Source organism: Ceratotherium simum, chromosome 23 (assembly GCF_057802395.1).
Source record: "Ceratotherium simum simum isolate JZ-2026a chromosome 23, ASM5780239v1, whole genome shotgun sequence".
NCBI lineage: Eukaryota > Metazoa > Chordata > Mammalia > Perissodactyla > Rhinocerotidae > Ceratotherium > Ceratotherium simum.
In genome coordinates, this window is record NC_141922.1 from 31,992,151 (window position 1) to 32,013,479 (window position 21,329).

The window sequence follows — 21,329 nt, forward strand, 5'->3', positions numbered from 1 at the left end:
ATTATTCCCTAAAAAATAAACCATGTCATGTAGACAAAACTATTATGCACAATTACAAACCTGAGTATTAGAAAAATCTCAAAGTTTCTTTGACTATTTCTTCTTAAATGAATGGTCAGTTTAAGTGTTTTAAATCCCATTAAGCATTTCAAGACATTAGACTTTATCTTCCAAAGAGAGAAATCGATTTGTGGTAAATCACATCTTTAAAAGAACATTGGATTGGAAGGAACTCTGGGCTCTGATTTGAGCTCTGACAGTAACTACCTTTGCAAGCTTACACAATTACATAACATAGTCTGGAATAGTAGCCTTCTAGTTTTAATAACTCTCATGAGTCTATCTATAAAAAAAAAATCTCAATAAGAGTAATATCTGCTGTTGGCAGTTACCTTTTTAATATTGATTTCTTTGTGACTTTATGTGAATTCTAAGTCTAGTTTCTGCGATGTTCAATCTCTCCCTCCAACCCTCATCTCTACTTGGTTTACAGTTAGGGAATATTATGCATACCTTTTGTTTCTTAAAGACAAAAAAATGAGACATAAGAGCTTCAACATGGTATATAATTAGTGCCTAATTTGGAAATGGAGCTCTTTATAAACTAAAGTATTTTTGTGTACCAAAATTATGCTATTGCATTAAAATATACAAGGTAAACACTGTTTTGGTGCTTATTCTAAACTGATAGAAATTTAGTATTAAATTTGTTAGTCATTCAGCAGATACATCTATCGTCATCTGTCATGTCCAGCACCCATGCTAGGCCCTGTGAATACAGACTAGAATAAGACATGCTCTGTTGTCTCCATGGGATCTCCATTTAATGGGGGGATTATGATGAACATAGTAACAACTATGAGAGAATTATCGTCACAGGTATGTGGATGCTGGGAAGTCATGGGAAATTTTGAGGAAACTTCAGCATGGCGAAGGTAAAAGGTGCACATGGCGACGAGGCTAGGGAAGTAGATGAATATGTCCGCAAGAAGGATCTTGTGTTTTAAAATCAAGGGTTTGAACTGATTCTGGAAGTGAAGGGAAGCCACTGAAGGATTTTAAAGCAGGGAAATGACATGACTAATTTGAGCTTTTGAAAGATCACGGTGGTCCTCATATAGCTGCAGCAGAGCAAGCTTAGTTTGATCATTGTGATCCCTAGCACCGGTATGGCTGAACCATCAAGGATTTAAGAAGTAGGCCAGATCAGAGATACTATTCATAACTTCAGTAATGGTTACTCACCTGCACACTGCAGATGGTTTAATAAGCTAGTCCATGGTAGCAATACCGTTAACTGTTTGTTGCGATAAATAGACCTTGCTTTAATTGTATTACACAACCCTCTATAGAAAACTCAAAGGGCACTCTTTCTCCCTTTTTGATCTGGGAGCCAAATTATATCAAATGTCTATCCTAAGAGCTAGAATAAATATTTTCTTCTCTGTGGCAAACATGGCTATGTAATTTTCAATACTCTTCAAAAGAATTTTTTTATTTTTAATTGTGATACTAATGGTTGGAAAGTTAAAAGCCGATCCTGCTATTTAATAGAGGAAATCTTATTTCCCAAGCTTATATTTAATTTTCTTGTGGGTTTGGTAGTTCTCTTGAATGAGCCTATTATTTCAGTTTACACCCAAGTTTGACCGTATCATTCTATTTTAAAGGCGTATATGCTACCTTCTGCTCTCTTTTCCTTTGTGCAAGTAAGCCATCTATTTAGCACTTTAGTTTTTTTTGTATGTGTAAGGAAGATCAGCCCTGAGCTAACATCCATGCTAATCCTCCTCTTTTTGCTGAGGAAGACTGGCTCTGAGCTAACATCTATTGCCAATCCTCCTCCTTTTTTTTTTTCCCCAAAGCCCCAATAGATAGTTGTACCTCATTGTTGCACATCCTTCTAGTTGCTGTACGTGGGACGCGGCCTCAGCATGGCCGGAGAAGCCGCCAGCAGCGGAGTGCGTGCAGTTACCCGCTAAGCCACCGGGCTGGCCCTCCACTTTAGTCTTTAAAGTGCTTTTCCATCCATCCTTTCATTTGCTCCTGGCAGTCCCGTGAGGGAGGTAGTATTATCCCCATTTATGGAGCAGGTAACAGAGGTTCTGAGGAGTCCCTTGACAAGCCCGAGGGTTGGCTGCCACTGCATGGCATGGCTGAAACTTTGCCTACTTGCATCATCAAACCAGGTGGGCAGACATGACAAAGTGCCTTCACAGAGTTGGGTAAAGATATCAGGCCATAGGACTACGCATAAATGTTATGCAGGTTTGGCCCAAATGCGTCGTTTTGTAAAATTATTCCCTTCCTTCTTTCTCTACAACCAGCCCCTTCATTGACAAGTCAATGCCGTATGTAATCAAAAAATTAAAAACTTATTACAGTAGGATGGAATTTTGACCTATTGATAACTGATAAGGAGTCATCTTTCTTGAGTTATCAATATAGTGTAAAAAACATTGAAGTGTTCCCATGTTGAGATAACTAAATTTCAGTATCTTCATATTCATTTGATATTTGTCTTAGGCACAAGTGTATATACTATTGTGCATATATGTGTATATATAAGATGGTGTATATAAGATATTACTATGACTCCATATGCTTAAATGCTACCATTTGGTGTTTTAAAAATGAAACCGTTTTCTTCTTTCCTTTTTCCTTCAATGCACCCTGTGGATTTCTATCATTCTCTAGCCTAGGGGTCAGTAAACCATGACCCATGGGCAAAATCTGGTCTGTCACCTTTTTTTGTGGGGTCCTTAAGCTGAGAATAGCTTTTAGATTTTTAAGCGGTGGGAAAAAAATCAAGAACAATATTTTGTGATACACAAAAATGATATTAACTTCCAATTTCAGTGTTCATAAATAAAGTTTTATTGGAAAACAGCCGTGCCTAATCATCTACGTATTGTCTATGGCTGCTTTTGTTCTACAAGAGAGTTGAGTAGTTTAGACAGAGATCGTATGGCCCACAAAGCCTAAAATATTTACTCTCTGGCCCTTTGCGGGAAAAGTTTGCCGATTCCTGCTCTAGCCTATTTGGAGTGTGACGGGATTAAGAGATTCTTCTTGTTTTCCTTGGATGGGGGTTGAGTGGAGGGCAAGACATATATTAGCTTACATATGCTTTTCTGTTGAGTAGAAAGATCTGCATTTTCCAACATTTGGAAAAATTCAACTAAGACTCAAGTCTGAAGTTTATTAAATTGCTCTAGTTCCACCCTAATATGAAAGAGTGACAAGATACAAAAAAGGAAAAGCACAAGGTGTAACCCAGATGAGAGATCTGCTACTGGTAGGAATTTAAAATCAGAGAAGAGATATTAATTTGGTTTATAAGTTTTAAAACTTTTTAATTATTAGCATATTCCCTTCCTATTTTATTTTGAGATAGTTATCCTCCTCTCTTACCCCCTTTAAATGAAAATAAATCCCTTTAAACACCTAGCTTGGTATTCCCAGCAAATGTGTCCGTGTTTTAATTTCAATTGTTTTGAGAATGATTTCAAATATGCATCATGTGAGTATACGGGGAATGAAGCCAACATTTTTATAGTTCCTCATTATGTGACCACATGATTTTACACAAGCCTTAATGTTTCTTCAGATTTTTTTTTGAGTGAACAAGATAACATTTTTAAACATTCAAATATTACAGTGAATCTACCAGCAACATATTTGACAAATTTGAGTTTTGGGTTTTTCTTTTTTTGTTTTTAATGAATTGTTGTAACACTTTAAGTTAAAATGAGTTATATATCCTCAGAAGTTGAAACAATAAAAGAATAATAGAAGGTTGGCATATAAGATAGAACTCGGTAACTATCTGAAAAACAATATATAAATTTCTGGTTGGAACCTGTTCATCCTACCTAACTGCAACTTGAGGATAAAAATTACTGCCACCGCCAGGATTTTATTATCGTTATGGTCACTGCCCCAATGGCCATGATAGACCGTCTTTAGTGCACTTCATAAATTGAACATCTTCAAGGTCCTTAGAAAGGGGCCCTACACGTTTCAAGCAATATTTGTTGAAGGGTAGGCTTCTTTGGATCTAGGGAGTGATACAATTTTTATGTGGTACCTTTCATCTTTTTGTTCTCATCTTAAATTTGATACTCCAAATAATCATCTGATATAGGTGGGTTGGATATTTTCCCTTCCTATTGATGGTGAAGGGAATAGGGCACAGAGAGAATGTTATTTTCCCCCACTAAGGTCAAAATTATATTTAGATCTCAGTTTTCCTAAATCCTGGTTCCTAATGTTTGAAGTAGATGACTTTCCATGTAGGTACTCAATAAATGATTATATTCAGTTTGTTTAGTGGCATGACCTAAACAAAGGTAAAACCACTATGTTTATTACAGATAGTAGTCTTTGGATAATGCCTTTTATTTGAGTAGTGCATATATATATATATATATATAAAATTAAAATTTACTTATTACAATCGTATAGTACATATACATATACACATAAATATCCACTCCACATGGAGTATCCTGGTTATCTTGCTTGAGCTTCCTTCCATCTGCCATCTTGGACTGTCCCAGTTGGTAGGTTTTTACACTCAGCTCACATTCTTTGATCACTAATTACACAGTTGATACTGTGCTGAAATCTTTGCCTTTATTAAGCCTCTGAATCCTCTCAACAACTCTGAGATAGGGACTGATGTTACCTCTTTCTTATAGATGAGAATACTGAATACTGAGGCAAACAGAGCATTACTGACTTGCCCACAGTCACATAACAGTAAGTGAGCCAAGGTTCTAACCTCAAATCTGCTAACCACTGTATTATTTGAGAGGCCACTATATTCTCAACATAGTTCTTATTTTCTGCCTTGGCTTTTGTTCTAAGTCTCGTATTCTGCCCTTGACGTAGCTGAATTTCATCCTATGCTAACTCTCCTAATAAAGGCCGTCTTGACTTAAACCCATTCCAATGAGTTTTACAGACTTCAACCCTGAATCTTCTGTTAACATAGTAATGCTGATTTTCTGTGTCATCACTCAAACAGTTCGGTTGTAAGTATAAAAGTTGATTTCTGAAGCCTCTGACTCTGTCCTTTATTTTCCTTATGTTGAAATATAATGGAGCTTCTAATGAGCTGCATGTAACTAAACCATACTACAAAAAATGTAATTTTAGATTTTAGGTCATAGTTTTCATCAGTCCCTACTCTAATGGGAATACTGCAATAGTACATATTAGAAATGCATGATTTTGGTAATGTAAAGCTTAAAAACTTTATTTGGGGTATTTATAAACCATTGTAAGTTTTGAGAAGGAATGTTAAACAGCAGTGTTTGAAGTTGTTAGAGAAACCTAAAAATATTTAAACAATTTTAAGAAACCTCCTCTTAAGTGCACAGTCTAGTACTTTCCATGTGAAAATTGCCAGAAGTCTGATTTCACATGTCTTTTGGAACAACCTGTCCCTTTAACTTCTATTCAAATTTTAGCATACACTGAGCAGAGCAACCTCTAGGGTTTCCCAGGGGTTGGCTTGATGCTCTTTGATCCTTGCCACTGCAATCTGAAGAGTAAATGCTGCTAGTGAATGTCAGTGTCTGCCACATTCTGAATGGAGATGCTGGTGGTTTGACAATAAAGGGCAGTTGAAGAATAGTAAGCAGTCAGATTTGCAGGGTGTGCTAAGGCAGCCTGAAGCCCACAGCCCTGAAGATCAAGAAATAACAGAAACGGGTTCCTCAGTGTGTGTCTGAGATCCTCTCGACCTCACTGATTGCTTCCCTTCCTCCAATAATCCATTGTAATGTATAGAGTGACAGTTTCACAGTTGGGTTTAACAAAGTGAGTTTTTCTCTGCTTTTAATTTAAGGTTTTAATTTTTTTGTTTATATGATTGGCCATGCTGAGACAGTCAATTGAGATGGTTCTTGTCATCAAGATTTTGCTGGGGAGATAAACAAACTAACTCTCAGTGTGCCAAGTCCCCGGAGAGGTGTGGCACTGAAGGAAGAGAGGGTAATTGGATCTTTGGCTCCTCTTAGTTTTTCATCTCCTCCTCCTCCCAGTTTGTTGGTTCGATTGATTCATCCTAACTCCTGTTCTCAAGACCGTTACCTCTTAAGAGTGTTGAGCCTCTCAGCGGTTTTCCTTCCCTTCACTCGCTTCCTTCTTTCAGGAAGCTTAATTTTCTAAAAATATGCCCTCCTCAGCTCACTCTGTATATACTGCAGAGTAGCCACATTATTCATGTCTCATTGCCTGCCTGTGTACCTTTCCTTTTAGTAGACTGATGATCCTGAAGTACAGGAACCTTGCTTTTTCGTCTGTGCCTCTAGCTGTCAATCATGAGGCCTGGCCCTTAAGGGCTTATATCTGTTGAAATGAGGGAACAAACCAGGTACCATCCTGGTCGTGTTGCTCCTGTGCTCAAGAATCTATGGGAGGTGGGGGCGAACTCAAGATGGCGGCGTAAGCAGACTGGGAACTCACCTCCTCCCGTGGACACAGCCCATTTACAACTACTCGTGGAAAAATGACCCCTGAGACAGAACTGAAAACTGGATAACAGGAACTCCTGCAACAAAGGACAATCCTAACTGGGGTAGAAGAGGCAGAGACTCCCTTCTGGAGAGAAAAACCGCCGCCTTCACAAGCCGCCAGCTTCACGGCTGCCGGGAGCAGCGCACAGGTACGCAGCCTCCCTGGAGGCGCGGGGTCCTGAGCCGGGAGCACCCCCGCTGTGGGCATTTTGTGGACCCAGCACAATCGAGACCAGCGGCATAATATGTGACTTTGCCTGCTACTAAAACATTGGGGAGCACCCCCAGAAAACCCGGTTCACAAAGAAACTAAAACCGGCTCTTAAAGGCCCGACGCACAAACTCACCCGTTTCAGAAAGCATCCTAAAATCACCAGAAAGAGAGGTGCACAGTGCTGTGGTGAAAAGAGACTCACCTAATAGGCCCTGAGTGCATCTCGGTGAGGGGTGAGACCTCTCCAGGGACTGGGACATTGGCGGCGGCCATTGTTGTGGCCCGGTGTGGGCGTGCTGACACAGACGCCATTGGAGTTCTCCCTGAGGCCTGCTAGCCCAGGGTCTGCCCCACCCGCTAGAGCACCGATTTAATCCAGCTCAGCCAGGGCAGGCAGCCCACCCTAGAGACTGGCCCCACCCAACAACGAGCCCTCAGGCAACTTGTGGGCCTGCATAGATTGGTGACTGGATTCTCTGCAGCCTGGCAACTGAGCCGACTTGAGCGGGGCAGGGTGTGCACAAGGAGCGGGTGGAGAGTGTGGGGCAGTGGCGGGGAGTGTGTGGGGCTCCTGCCGTGGAGAGACTGGGTCTGCTTCGGGAGGTCGGGGCGCACACACGGGGCAGGATTGTGTTGACTGTGTGTGTGGACCTGTGGGCAGCAGGGCTTGTCAGCTGCAGAAGACTTGTGTTTCTCAAAGACCCACATAGGGGATTTGCCCCCACCTTCCAAAGCTTGAAACAATTGGGTGCTCCTGTGCCTGAGGCCATCCCCACCCAGCTGCAATCCTCAGAGAGCTGACAAGAGACCTAATAGGCTAGAGGCTTACAGCAATTGTAAGGCCCTGAGCCTAACAACCTGCCACGCTGGGGGCTTACTCACTTAAAAGAAATACTGCAACACAAATGTGGTATTAGAACTTGCAGCCAACAGTGCTGGGGCTTCCCACACCTGATAAAGAGACTGAAGGGCCTACAACAACTACAAGCAGCTGAGCATTACAACAGCTGGCCAGGAGCATAACTCGGCCTCCCTGGGCACCTACAGGGAGAGCAAACAGGCCACAAGAGAAGGACACACATAGCCCACATAGGGGTCACCCCTGGAATATTGAGAACTGAGGGAAGCACACTGGAAACCTCCTAAAGCATCACTTACATAAGGTCACCTATCCAAGAGCAGGAGACCTAGCTGACCTACCTAATACATAGACACAAGCACAGGGAAAGAGGCAAAATGAGGAGGCAAAAGAATACATTCCAAGTAAGGGAACAGGACAAAACCCCAGAAAAGGAACTAAGTGAAACAGAAATGAGCAACCTACCTGACAGAGAGTTCAAACTAAGAGTGTTAAGGATGCTCACTGATCTGGGGAGAAGAATAGATGAACTCAGTGAGAATGTCAACAAAGAAATGGAAGATATAAAAAAGAACCAATCACAAATGAAGAATACAATACTGGAAATGAAAAATTCATTAGAGGGACTCAAAAGCAGAGTGGAGGATACAGAAGAACGGATCTGTGAGCTGGACAAAAGCCTAGAAGAAATTACCCAAGGTGAACAGGTAAAAGAGAATTAAAAAGACTGAGGACAGTCTAAGGGACCTCTGGGACAACATCAAGCGCACTAACATCCGTGTTATAGGTGTCCTGGAAGGAGAAGAGCGAGACAAGGGGGCAGAGAATCTATTTCAAGAAAAAATAGATGAAAACTTCCCTTACCTAAGGAAGGAAACAGACATCCAGGTACAGGAAGCACAGAGAGCCTCAAACAAGAGAAACCCAAAGAGGCCCACACCAAGACACATCATAATCAAAATGTCCAGAATTAAAGATAAAGAGAGAATCCTAAAAGCCGCAAGAGAATGTCAAGTTACATACAAAGGAAACCCCATAAGGCTATCAGCTGACTTCTCAGCAGAAACCTTACAGGCTAGAAGAGAATGGCACGATGTATTTAAAGTGCTAAAAGGAAAAAACTTACAGCCAAGAATACTCTACCCAGCAAGGTTATCATTCAAAATGGAAGGAGAGATCAAAAATTTCCCAGACAAGCAAAAATTAAAGGAGTTTGTCACCAAGAAAGCAGTGCTACAAGAAATGTTAAAGGGACTGATTTAAGGGGAAAAGAGAAGACCACAAATAGGAAAAATTATCTATTTCCATAATAAGAATGTAATGGATACAAATGCACAAAAAAGAGGTTAGATATGATATCAAAAACACGAGGCAGGAGGGGAGTTAAAGAGTACAGCTTTCAGACAGAGGTCAAACTAAAGTGACCATCAATTCTGTATAGAAGAAGAAAGGAACAGAGAAGGACTACTAAAACACTGACAAAAAAAAAAGGGCAGTAAGTACATACTTATCAATAGCTACTTTAAACGTCAATGGACTAGATGCTCCAATTAAAAGGCATAGGGTGGTTGACTGGATAAAGAAACAAGACCCATATATATGCTGCATACAAGAGACACACTTCAGACCTAAAGACACTCACAAATGAAAGTGAAGGGATGGGAAAAGATACTCCACGCAAATGGCAAGGAAAAGAAAGCTGGGGTAGCAGTACTCATATCAGACAAAATAGACTTTAAATCAAAAACTGTAAAAAGAGACAAAGAAGGGCATTACATAATGATCAAGGGAACAATCCAACAAGAGGATGTAACACTTCTGAATATCTACGCACCCAATATAGGTGCACCTAAATATATAAAGCAATTATTAACAGACATAAAAACAGAAATAGACAGTAACACAATAATAGTAGGGGACTTTAACACTCCACTTACACCAACAGATAGATCATCCAAACAGAAAATCAATAAGAAAACATTGGCCTTAAATGACACCTAGAACAGATGGACCTAGTAGATATATACAGAGCATTCCATCCAAAAACCGAGGAATACACGTTCTTTTCAAATGCACATGGAACATTCTCCAGGATTGATCACGTATTAGGCCACAAAACAAGTCTCCATAAATTTAAGAGGATTGAAATAATACCAAGCATCTTTTCTGACCACAACGGTATGAAACTAGAAATCAACTATAGGAAGAAAATCAGAAAAGCCACAAATACATGGAGATTAAACAAAATGCTACTGAACAACGACTGGGTTAATGAAGAAATCAAAGAAGAAATCAAAAATACCTGGAGACAAATGAAAATGAAAATACGACATGCCAGAACTTATGGGATACAGCAAAAGTGGTTCTAAGAGGGAAGTTTATAGCAATACAGGCCTATCTCAACAAACAAGAAAAATCTCAAACAATCAAACAATGTGCCTAAAGGAATTGGGAAAAGAAGAACACACAAAGCCCCAAATCAGTAGAAGAAGGGAAATAATAAAAATCAGAGCAGAAATAAATGAAATAGAGACCAAAAAAATGATAGAAAGAATTAATAAAACCAAGAGCTGGTTCTTTGAAAAGATCAACAAAATTGACAAACCTTTAGCTAGACTTACCAAGAAAAGAAGAGAGAAGGTACAAATAAGTAAAATCAGAAATGAAAGAGGAGAGGTTACCACAGACAACTCAGAAATACAAAAGATTATAAGAGAATACTATGAAAAGCTGTATGCCAAGCAATTCGACAATCTGGAAGAAATGGATAAATTCTTAGAATCATACAACCTTCCAAAACTGGATCAAGAAGAAGTAGAGAATTTGAATAGACCAATCACCAGTAAGGAGATCGAAACCGTAATCACAAACCTCCCCAAAAATAAAAGTCCAGGACCAGACGTCTTCCCTGGTGAATTCTACCAAACATTCAAAGAAGACTTAATATCTATCCTTCTCAAACTCTTCCAAAAATTTGAGGGGGGGGGGAAGCTCCCTAACTCATTCTACGAAGCTGACATTACCCTGATACTGAAACCAGACAAGGACAACACAAAAAAAGAAAATTACAGGCCAATATCACTGATGAACATCGATGCAAAAATCCTCAACAAAATATTAGCAAATCGCATACAATACGTTAAAAAGATTATACACCATGATCAAGTGGGATTTATTCCAGATATGCAGGGGTGGTTTAACATTCGCAAATCAATCAACGTGATATACCACATTAATAAAATGAAGAATAAAAATCACATGATCATCTCAATAGATGCAGAGAAAGCATTTGACAAGATACAGCATCCATTTATGATCAAAACTCTGAATAGAGAGTGACGTCAGCATCATGGCGGAGTGAGCTTTCCCGTGAATTCTTCCCCCACAAGATACAACAAAAGCAACAGCCACAGACCAAAAACGGAATCCCAGACAGTGAAAACCTAGAGCGGAGGGATCCACACTGCCGCACATCTGAGAGCGGAACGTGCTGGGCCCCCAGAGGAAGTGGGGAGAGGTAAGGAGAACTCCGCTCCCTCCCCATCAGATCAGCGATCCCGGTCCGCGCGGCTCCCAGAGAGGGAGGAGGGGCGGCCCTCGGCGGGAAAACTGTAGCTCTTCGGGCTCTCTCAGCCAGTGGGAAACTCCCGCACAGAGGACTCAGAGGAGTCACAGGGCTACCATCAACATCTGAGCACCCCAGAGAGCGGATAAAGAGGGGCAAACGAGAAGCCGCCCACGTCAGGGACCCAGAGGGCAAAAGAGATCGCTCCCCCCTCCCCGCAACCCGGAATCTGCAGCTCGACCAGACCTAGCGATCCGAGGCAGACCTGAACAAACTGGACTGGACCCGTGGATCGCAGTGGGGAAAAAAACAAAAAAACAAAACTGCGAATCGCAGCAGAAAAACTGGGGCAGAGCGCAGGGGGCTTAGACTACACAGCCCTTTACCACCAGACAGTGGCGGCAGGTGGAAATTGCAACCAGAGACTTCCAGGATGAGGAAAATCAAAACCAACACAGGAACCACAATGCAAAAATATATGAAATCACCAGACCAGAAACAAAATGACAAGCACCCAGAAATCAACCCCGAAGACACAGAAATCCATAAACTAAATGACAGAGATTTCAAAATAGCTATCATAAAAACACTCAACGAAATACGAGACAACACAGACAGACAATTCAATGAGATTAGGAGTTTCTTCACAAAAGAGATTGAAATCGTAAAGAAAAACCAATCAGTGCTGATGGAGATGAAGAACACAATGGAGGAGATAAAGGAGAATCTGGAATCTTTAAAGAACAGAGCTGACAATATGGAGGAAAGAATTAGTACTTTAGAGGATAGGAATACAGATATACTCCAGATGGAAGAAGAGAGAGAACTAAGACTAAAAAGAAATGAAGAAAGACTCCGAGAAATATCTGACTCTATTAGAAAATGTAGCATAAGAATTATAGGTATTCCTGAGGGAGAGGAGAGGGAAAGAGGAACAGAGAGCCTATTCAAGGAAATAATAGCTGAAAATTTCCCAAATCTGGGGAAGGAGCAGGAAATAACAGTAAGCGAAGCCAACAGGACACCTATATATATTAACAGACAAAGGCCTTCACCACGACACCTAGTGGTAAGGCTAGCCAGGGTCAACGACAAAGAAACAATATTAAGGGCAGCTAGACAAAAACAAAAAATAACGTACAAAGGAACTCCCATCAGGCTCTCAGCGGATTTCTCAACAGAAACTTTTCAGGCTAGAAGAGACTGGAATGATATATTCAAAATACTAAAAGACAAAAACTTGCAGCCAAGAATACTCTATCCAGCAAAAATATCCTTCAAATATGATGGAGAAATAGTAACTCTCCCAGATAAACAAAAGCTAAGGGAGTTCATGGCCACGAGACCCCCACAACAAGAAATACTCAAGAAGGCCCTCAGGCCTGAAAAAAAGAAGAGAAAGGGAACATAAAGCTTTGGAGTAAGGAGAAAAGTAGGTAGACAAAATCAGAGAAATAGTAGATCTTTACCGGAATAGGTTAGCAACCACTTAAATACTAAACTCAAAGATCAAAGGAAGAAATTCACCAAAAATAAATTTAACCTCATCACTGTAAGCACACAGCCACAACACAAGATAGAATAAGGTATAACAAGAGCAACTTAGAAGGGGAAGAGGAAAGTGACTGAATTGACTTAGTATAAGGAAATAGGAGGCTATCAGATAATGGACTATCTCATACACAAGATTTTTTGCCCAAACCTCAAGGTAACCACTAAACAAATAATCAAAGCAAAACCACATATGATAAACAAAGAGAAAACTAGAAGAATCATAAGACAGAACAACCAAACTGAATTGGCAGTCCAAAACAAATGGGACAAGAAACAAAGGAAATGCAAAAGAACCAGAAAATAAGTGACAAAACAGCAACATTTCAGCCCTCATATTTCAATAATTACCCTAAATGTAAATGGATTGAACTCTCCAATCAAAAGATACAGAGTGGCAGGATGGATTAAAAAGCAAGACCCAACAATATGCTGCCTTCAGGAAACACATCTTAGCACTAAAGACAAGCACAGGCTCAGAGTGAAAGGATGGAAGACAATACTCCAAGCTAATGGCAAACAAAAGAAAGCAGGTGTTGCCATACTCATATCAGACAAAGTAGACTTCAAGATAAAACAGGTTAAGAAAGACAAAGAAGGGAAATATATAATGATAAAAGGGACACTCCATCAAGAAGACATATCACTTATAAATATATATGCACCCAACATAGGAGCACCAATGCACATAAAACAACTATTAACAAACCTAAAAGGAGAAATCAACAACAACACAATAATAGTAGGGGATCTTAACACCCCACTTACAGCAATGGATAGATCATCCAGACAAAAAGTTAATAAAGAAATATTAGACTTAAATGAAAAACTGGACGAGATGGACCTAGTAGACATATACAGAGCACTCCACCCAAAAACAGCTGACTACACATTCTTCTCAAGCGCATGGAACATTCTCTAGGATAGACCATATGTTGGGAAACAAAGCAAGCCTCAATAAATTTAAGAAGATTGAAATCATAACAAGCATCTTTTCAGACCATAAGGCTATGAAACTGGAAATGAACCAGGAAAAAAAAACTGGGAAAGTGACAAAAATGTGGAGATTAAACAACATGCTACTGAACAACCAATGGATCATTGATGAAATTAAAGGAGAAATCAAAAACTACCTGGAAACAAACGAAAATGATAACATGCCGTATCAAACCATATGGGATGCAGCAAAAACGGTCCTGAGAGGGAAACTCATAGCGATACAAGCCCACCTTAACAAACAAGAAAAAGCCCTAATAGGCAACCTTAAATTACCCCTAACAGAACTAGAAAAAGAAGAACAAACAAAGCCCAAAGCCAGCAGAAGGAGAGAAATAATAAAAATCAGAGCAGAAATAAATGATATTGAGACCAAAAAAACAGTAGAAAGGATTAATGAAACAAAGAGTTGGTTCTTCGAGAAGATAAACAAAATAGACAAACCCTTAGCCAGGCTTACTAAGAAAAAAAGAGAAAAGGCTCAAGTAAATAAAATTAGAAATGAAAGAGGAGAAATTACAACGGATACCATGGAAATACAGAGGATTATAAGAGAATACTATGAGAAATTATATGCCAACAAATTGGACAATCTAGAAGAAATGGATAAATTCTTAGACTTATACAACCTCCCAAAATTGAACCAAGAAGAAATGGAGAATCTGAATAGACCAATAACAAGTAAAGAGATTGAAATAGTAATCAAAAACCTCCCAAAAAATAAAAGTCCAGGACCAGATGGCTTCTCCAGTGAATTTTACCAAACATTCAAAGAAGATTTAATACCCATCCTCCTCAAACTATTCCAAAAAATAGAGGAAGATGGAACACTTCCTGAGTCATTCTATGAGGCCAACATCACCCTGATACCAAAACCAGACAAAGACAATACAAAGAAAGAAAATTACAGGCCAATATCGCTGATGAACATTGATGCAAAAATCCTCAACAAAACATTGGCAAACCGAATACAACAATATGTTAAAAAGATCATACACCATGATCAAGTGGGATTTATGCCAGAGACGCAGGGATGGTTCAACATCCGCAAATCAATCAACGTGATACATCACATCAACAAAACAAAGAATAAAAACCACATGATCGTCTCAATAGATGCAGAGAAGGCATTTGACAAGATACAACATCCATTTATGATAAAAACTCTCAATAAAATGGGAATAGAAGGAAAGTACCTCAACATAATAAAGGCCATATATGACAAACCCACAGCTAACATCATACTCAACAGGGAAAGACTGAAAGCCATTCAGCCATTCAGAACAGGAACGAGGCAGGGCTGCCCACTCTCACCACTCCTGTTCAACATAGTACTGGAGGTTCTGGCCAGAGCAATTAGGCAAGAAAAAGGAATAAAAGGAATCCAAATAGGTAACGAAGAAGTGAAACTCTCACTATTTGCAGATGACATGATTGTATATATAGAAAACCCTAAAGAATCTGTTGGAAAACTGTTAGAAACAATCAACAACTACAGCAAAGTTGCAGGGTACAAAATCAATCTACAAAAATCAGTTGCATTTCTATATGCTAATAATGAACTAACAGAAAGAGAGCTCAAAAAGATAATACCATTTACAATTGCATCAAAAAGAATAAAATACCTAGGAATAAATCTTACCAAGGAGGTGAAGGACCTATACAATGAGAACTACAAGACGTTATTGAGGTAAATCCATGATGACATAAAGAAATGGAAAGATATCCCATGCACGTGGATTGGAAGAATAAACATAGTTAAAATGTCTATATTACCTAAAGCAATCTACAGATTCAATGCAATCCCAATCAGAATCCCAATGACATTCTTCACAGAAATAGAAAAATGAATACTAAAATTTATATGGGGCAACAAAAGACCCCGAATAGCTAAAGAAATCCTAAAGGAATAGAACAAAGCAGGAGGCATCACAATTCCTGACTTCAAAACATACTACAAAGCAATAGTAATCAAAACAGCCTGGTACTGGTACAAAAACAGACACACAGATCAATGGAACAGAATTGAAAGCCCAGAAATAAAACCACACATATACGGACAGCTAATTTTCGACAAAGGTGCTAAGAACATGCAATGGAGAAAGGAAAGTCTCTTCAATAAATGGTGTTGGGAAAACTGGACAGCCACATGCAAAAGAATGAAAGTGGACCATGTGCTATCACCATTCACAAAAATTAACTCAAAATGGATCAAAGACCTGAAGGTGAGACCTGAAACTATAAAACTCATAGAAGAAAATATAGGCAACACACTATTTGACATTGGTTTTAAAGGAATCTTTTCGGATGACATGCCTACCCAGACTAGGGAAACTAAAGAAAAAATAAACAAGTGGGACTTTATCAGATTAAAGAGCTTTTATAAGACAAATTAAACCAGAATCAAGATGAACAAACAACCAACCAGCTGGGAGAGAATATTTGCAAAACATACATCTGACAAGGGGTTGATCTCCATAATATATAAAGAACTCACACAATTGAACAACAAAAAAACAAACAACCCAATCAAAAAATGGGCAGAGGAAATGAACAGACACTTCTCCAAGGAAGATATACAGATGGCCAATAGGCACATGAAAAGATGCTCAACAGCACTAATCATCAGGGAAATGCAAATCAAAACAACACTAAGATACCACCTCACGCCCGTTAGAATGCCTATAATCACCAAGACAAAAAACAACAAATGTTGGAGAGGATGTGGAGAAACAGGAACCCTCATACACAGCTGGTGGGAATGCAAATTGGTGCAGCCTCTATGGAAAACGGTATGGAGATTCCTCAAAGAATTAAAAATAGAGATGCCCTATGATCCAGCCATCCCACTACTGGGAATCTATCCAACGCACCTGAAATCAACAATCCAAAGAGGCTTATGCACCCCTATGTTCATTGCAGCATTATTCACCATAGCCAAGAAGTGGAAGCAACCTAAGTGTCCCTCGACTGACGATTGGATTAAGAAAATGTGGTATATATATACAATGGAATACTACTCAGCCATAAAAAAAGACAAAATCTTCCCATTTGCAACGACATGGATGGGCCTGGAACGTATTATGTTAAGTGAAATAAGCCAGAAAGAGAAAGACAAACACTGTATGATCTCACTCATATGTGGAATATAAACCAACACATGGACAGAGAAAACTGGACTGTGGTTACCCGGGCAGTGGGGTTGGGGGGTGGGGACAAGGGGTGAAGGGAGTCATATATGGGGTGATGGACAAACAAAAATGTACAACCCAAAATTTCACAATGTTAGAAACCATTAAAACATCAATAAAAAAAAAAATTAAAAAAAAAAATCTCTGAATAAAATGGGTATAGAAGGAAAGTACCTCAATATAATAAAGACCATATATGACAAACCCACAGCTAATATCATCCTCAATGGTGAAAAACTGAAACCTATCCCTCTAAGAACAGGAACCAGACAAGGATGCCCACTGTCACCACTCCTATTTAACATAGTACTGGAAGTCCTAGCCAGAGCAATCAGGCAAGAGAAAGAAAGAAAAGGGATCCAAATTGGAAAGGAAGAAGTGAAACTGTCATTATTTGCAGATGACATGATTTTATATATAGAAAACCCTAAAGAATCCACCAGAAAACTTTTAGAAGTAATAAACGAATATGGTAAAGTTGCAGGATACAAAATCAACATACAAAAATCAGTTGCATTTCTCTACACTAACAAGGAAGTAGCAGAAAGAGAAATTAAGAATACAATCCCATTTACAATTGCAACAAAAAGAATAAAATACCTAGGAATAAACTTAACCAAAGAGGTGAAAGATCTGTACACCGAAAACTATAAAACATTTCTGAAAGAAATTGAAGAAGACACAAAGAAATGGAAAGATATTCCGTGTTCTTGGATTGGAAGAATTAACATAGTTAAGATGTCCATACTTCCTAAAGCAATCTATAGATTCAGTGCAATCCCTATCAAAGTTCCAACAACATTTTTCACAGAAGTAGAGCAAAGAATCCTAAAATTTATATGGAACAACAAAAGACCCCGAATAGCTAAAGAAGTCCTAAAAAGAACAAAGCTGGAGGTATCACACTCCCTGATTTCAAAATATACTACAAAGCTATAGTAACCAAAACAGCATGGCACTGGCACAAAAACAGACACACAGATTAATGGAATAGAATCGAAAGACCAGACATAAAGCCACACATCTATGGACAGCTAATCTTTGACAAAGGAGCCAAGAACATAAAATGGGGAAAAGAAAGTCTCTTCAACAAATGGTGTTGGGAAAACTGGATAGCCACATGCAAAAAAGTGAAAGTAGACCCTTACCTTACACCATACACAAAAATTAACTCCAAATGGATTAAAGACTTGAATGTAAGACCTAAAACTATGAAACTTCTAGAAGAAAACATAGGCAGTATGCTCTTCGACATCGGTCTCAGCAACATATTTTCAAGCACCATGTCTGACCGGGCAAGAGAAACAATAGAAAAGATAAACAAATGGGACTACATCAAACTAAAATGCTTCTGCACAACAAAGGAAACCATCAACAAAACGAAAAGACAACCTAACGATTGGGAGAAGATATTTGCAAACCATACATCTGATAAGGGCTTAATCTCCAAAATATATAAAGAACTCATGCATCTCAACAACAAAAAAACTACCAACCCAATTAAAAAATGGGCAAAAGACCTGAACAGACATTTCTCCAAAGAAGATATACAGATGGCCAACAGACACATGAAAAGATGTTCAAAATCACTAACTATCAGGGAAATGCAAATCAAAACTACAATGAGATATCACCTCATGCCTGCCAGAATGCCTATAATTAACAAGACAGGAAACAACAAGTGTTGGAGAGGATGTGGAGAGAAGGGAACTCATACGCTGCTGGTGGGAGTGCAAACTGGTGCAGCCTCTATGGAAAACAGTATGGAGATTCCTCAAAAAATCAAGGATAGAACTACCATATGATCCAGCTATTCCCCTGTTGGGTATTTATCCAAAGAACTTGAAAACACCAATTTGTAAAGGTACATGCACCCCTGTGTTCATGGCAGCGTTATTCACAATAGCCAAGACTTGGAAGCAACCTAAGTGCCCATCAAGGGACGAATGGATAAAGAAGATATGGTATATATACACAATGGAATACTACTCAGCCATAAGAAACGATGAAATCCAGGCATTTGTGACAACAAGGATGGACATTGAGGGTATTATGCAAAGTGAAATAAGTCAGAGGGAGAAGGTCAAATACCATATGATTTCCTTCATTAAGTAGTAGATAATAATAACAATAAACAAACACATAGAGACAGAGATTGGATTGGTGGTTACCAGAGGGGAAGGGGGGAGGGAGGAGGGAGGAGTGTGAAAGGGATAATTCGGTACATGTATGTGGTGATGGGTTGTAATTAGTATTTTGGTGGTGAACATGATGTAATCTATGCAGAAATAGAAGTACAGTGAGTTACACCTGAAATTTTTACAATGTTATAAACCAATGTTACTGCAATAAACAAAAAATAAAAAAAAAAAAGAATCTATGGGAACCTGTCACTACTAGCCAGACCAAGCCTTAATCAGACCTAGCTTCATTTTTATTCAATTTTAATTGTTAGTTAAATACTTAAAACCCCCCAAAGTACAAATAATTTATAATTTACTTCCTTTTTTGAAATTAAGTAAATAAGAAGTGAAGTTCCTCACCCGCAGTATTCTAAACCTGAGTAACCATCCCTCTATCTACCCTCTAATTCATTCAAGCCACTCTTCATTGGGCCTGTCACACGCCGTGTGGATTTTCTCCATTGCCTTATTATGAACGGAATCACCCTTGCCAGGACTCGAGTCTTCCTTCTGTCTCTCTAAAACCTGCTTAGTGAGGGTTCAAACTTTCATAGCACATATCACCTGCCACGCTTGACATTCTCTTTTATAATTGTTTTCAGGTGGTGGGCTATTTGTTCTTCCAGTAAGATCTGCAGTCCTTTACAGCAACCATGGCTTTTCCTTTTTATATTAGATATTTACAGTGCATGTGCAAGCAATCTCATACTTAGCATTCAAAGAGTTTTTAAATATAAAGGAATTGAATTTTTACATGGCATTCACGTTAGTTCACTTGACAAGCATTGAAACTCCACCATGTGTCTGGCACCGTGTTAGAAACAAGAAATTCACAGATTGAAGAAAAATAAGAAAACTATAATGGCAAAGCAGAGATGGATCCATTTTCTCTGCCTCTAATGTACCCAGCACATGCCTCTAATATCTACTCTGCTGTGTTGCAGTGCCCTGTGAGTGCCACATAACCCCCTCTCTTTGGCTTTCGCACCTCCAGGACAGGGAATGGGTGTTATAATTTTATGTTTTCAGCATCTGGCACAATACCTGGCATGTACTCCATTTTTGGAGAATGTTTGAAATGAACTGTTGAACTGAACTACAGTATAATTTGAAAAAGGTTATAATGGAGCCTGTATGGGTACTGTGGGAGGGCAGGAGAAGGGTACCCAGCTTATTTTTCTGTCTCTTGGCCAGAGTAAGCCCCTCTTGCCAAATGACAGCCCCGTCAAAATGCATTTGAACACAGTTTCACTTGGACAGTAACTTTTCTTAAACCGATATTGGCAGTCCTCGTTTGGTGGATTACATTTTTGAGGAGGCACTGTAATTTAGAAGCATGTAAGTTGGCTAAATCAGGGTCTTATATTTCTGAACAAGGACTTAAAGCCCAGATTTTAATAGAAAAGACCCATGTTTTGTAAACTTTGATATTCCTGTTTTCTTATGCAATATAAAGTTTTCTAAGATTTAACAATCTACTGTATGATCCCAGTGGTGCTTTAAAACTTATTTATAAAATGTACGTCTAGATTTTCCTGGACTGTTAATATAGTGGCTATTTCTGAATAGTAGGCTGATGTGCCATTCAGATGAGGAAGAGTATTTCTGTCTTTTCCTTTAAACCTTCTGCACTATTTTAAATTTTTATTTTTAATGAGAATGTTTTACTTATATATATAGAAAGGGAGTTAATAGAATTGATGTGAATCCTAATTATTTAAGGATGACAAGCTTAAGGTTTTGAGAGAGTAGCCAGGCTGAGGGGGAAAGTATGGAACTATGAGGCCCAACAAAGAGTGGTTTTCTCCAAAGCACAAGAGTTAGTTCCAGGAGAAGTGGCTGAACAGGGCAGGGGGTAGTGGATGGACCCGGAGCCAGTGAGGAAAGGTTTTCAGATGCTGAAGCATGTCAAAATACAGATTTCCAGGCTAGGTGGTTTATGCGGTTGCTCGCTTGAAAAAGCTTTCAATTCACAGGTGTTTGTGATTAGATGAGTTGTGTCAGTTCAGGCTGCTGAGTGTATGGACCGCCCGCATTGGTTTTATGTTGAGGCAAAGAGTAACTGAGACCAGGAAGGTCAGCGGAGCTTCGGATGATGTTAGGACTTGGCACCAATCAAAGCTTTTGTTTAAATGCTTTCTTTATTGAATAAAAAATATTTAGGTTTTTTTCCTAATGATTTGAATGAAGGAAAAGGGCTATTGAACATATGAAAACAAAGGATGCTGGCAAGAGATGGTCAA

At 39.1% G+C, this 21,329-nt stretch overlaps 1 protein-coding gene and 1 long non-coding RNA gene across 2 annotated transcripts in view; one reads left to right on the top strand and one right to left on the bottom strand.

Annotated features, from left to right (window-relative positions):
* LOC147914000 (uncharacterized) overlaps positions 1–7,092 on the bottom strand; it is a 57,029-nt gene extending 49,937 nt beyond the window's left edge. Inside the window, exon 1 of the long non-coding RNA XR_015555972.1 lies at positions 6,944–7,092. This is a non-coding gene — a long non-coding RNA (uncharacterized LOC147914000). The remainder of the gene's footprint in view (positions 1–6,943) is intronic.
* Positions 1–21,329, top strand: part of RSPO2 (R-spondin 2) — a 162,047-nt gene that overhangs the window by 84,984 nt on the left and 55,734 nt on the right. The gene's annotated exons all lie outside the window — the stretch shown is intronic.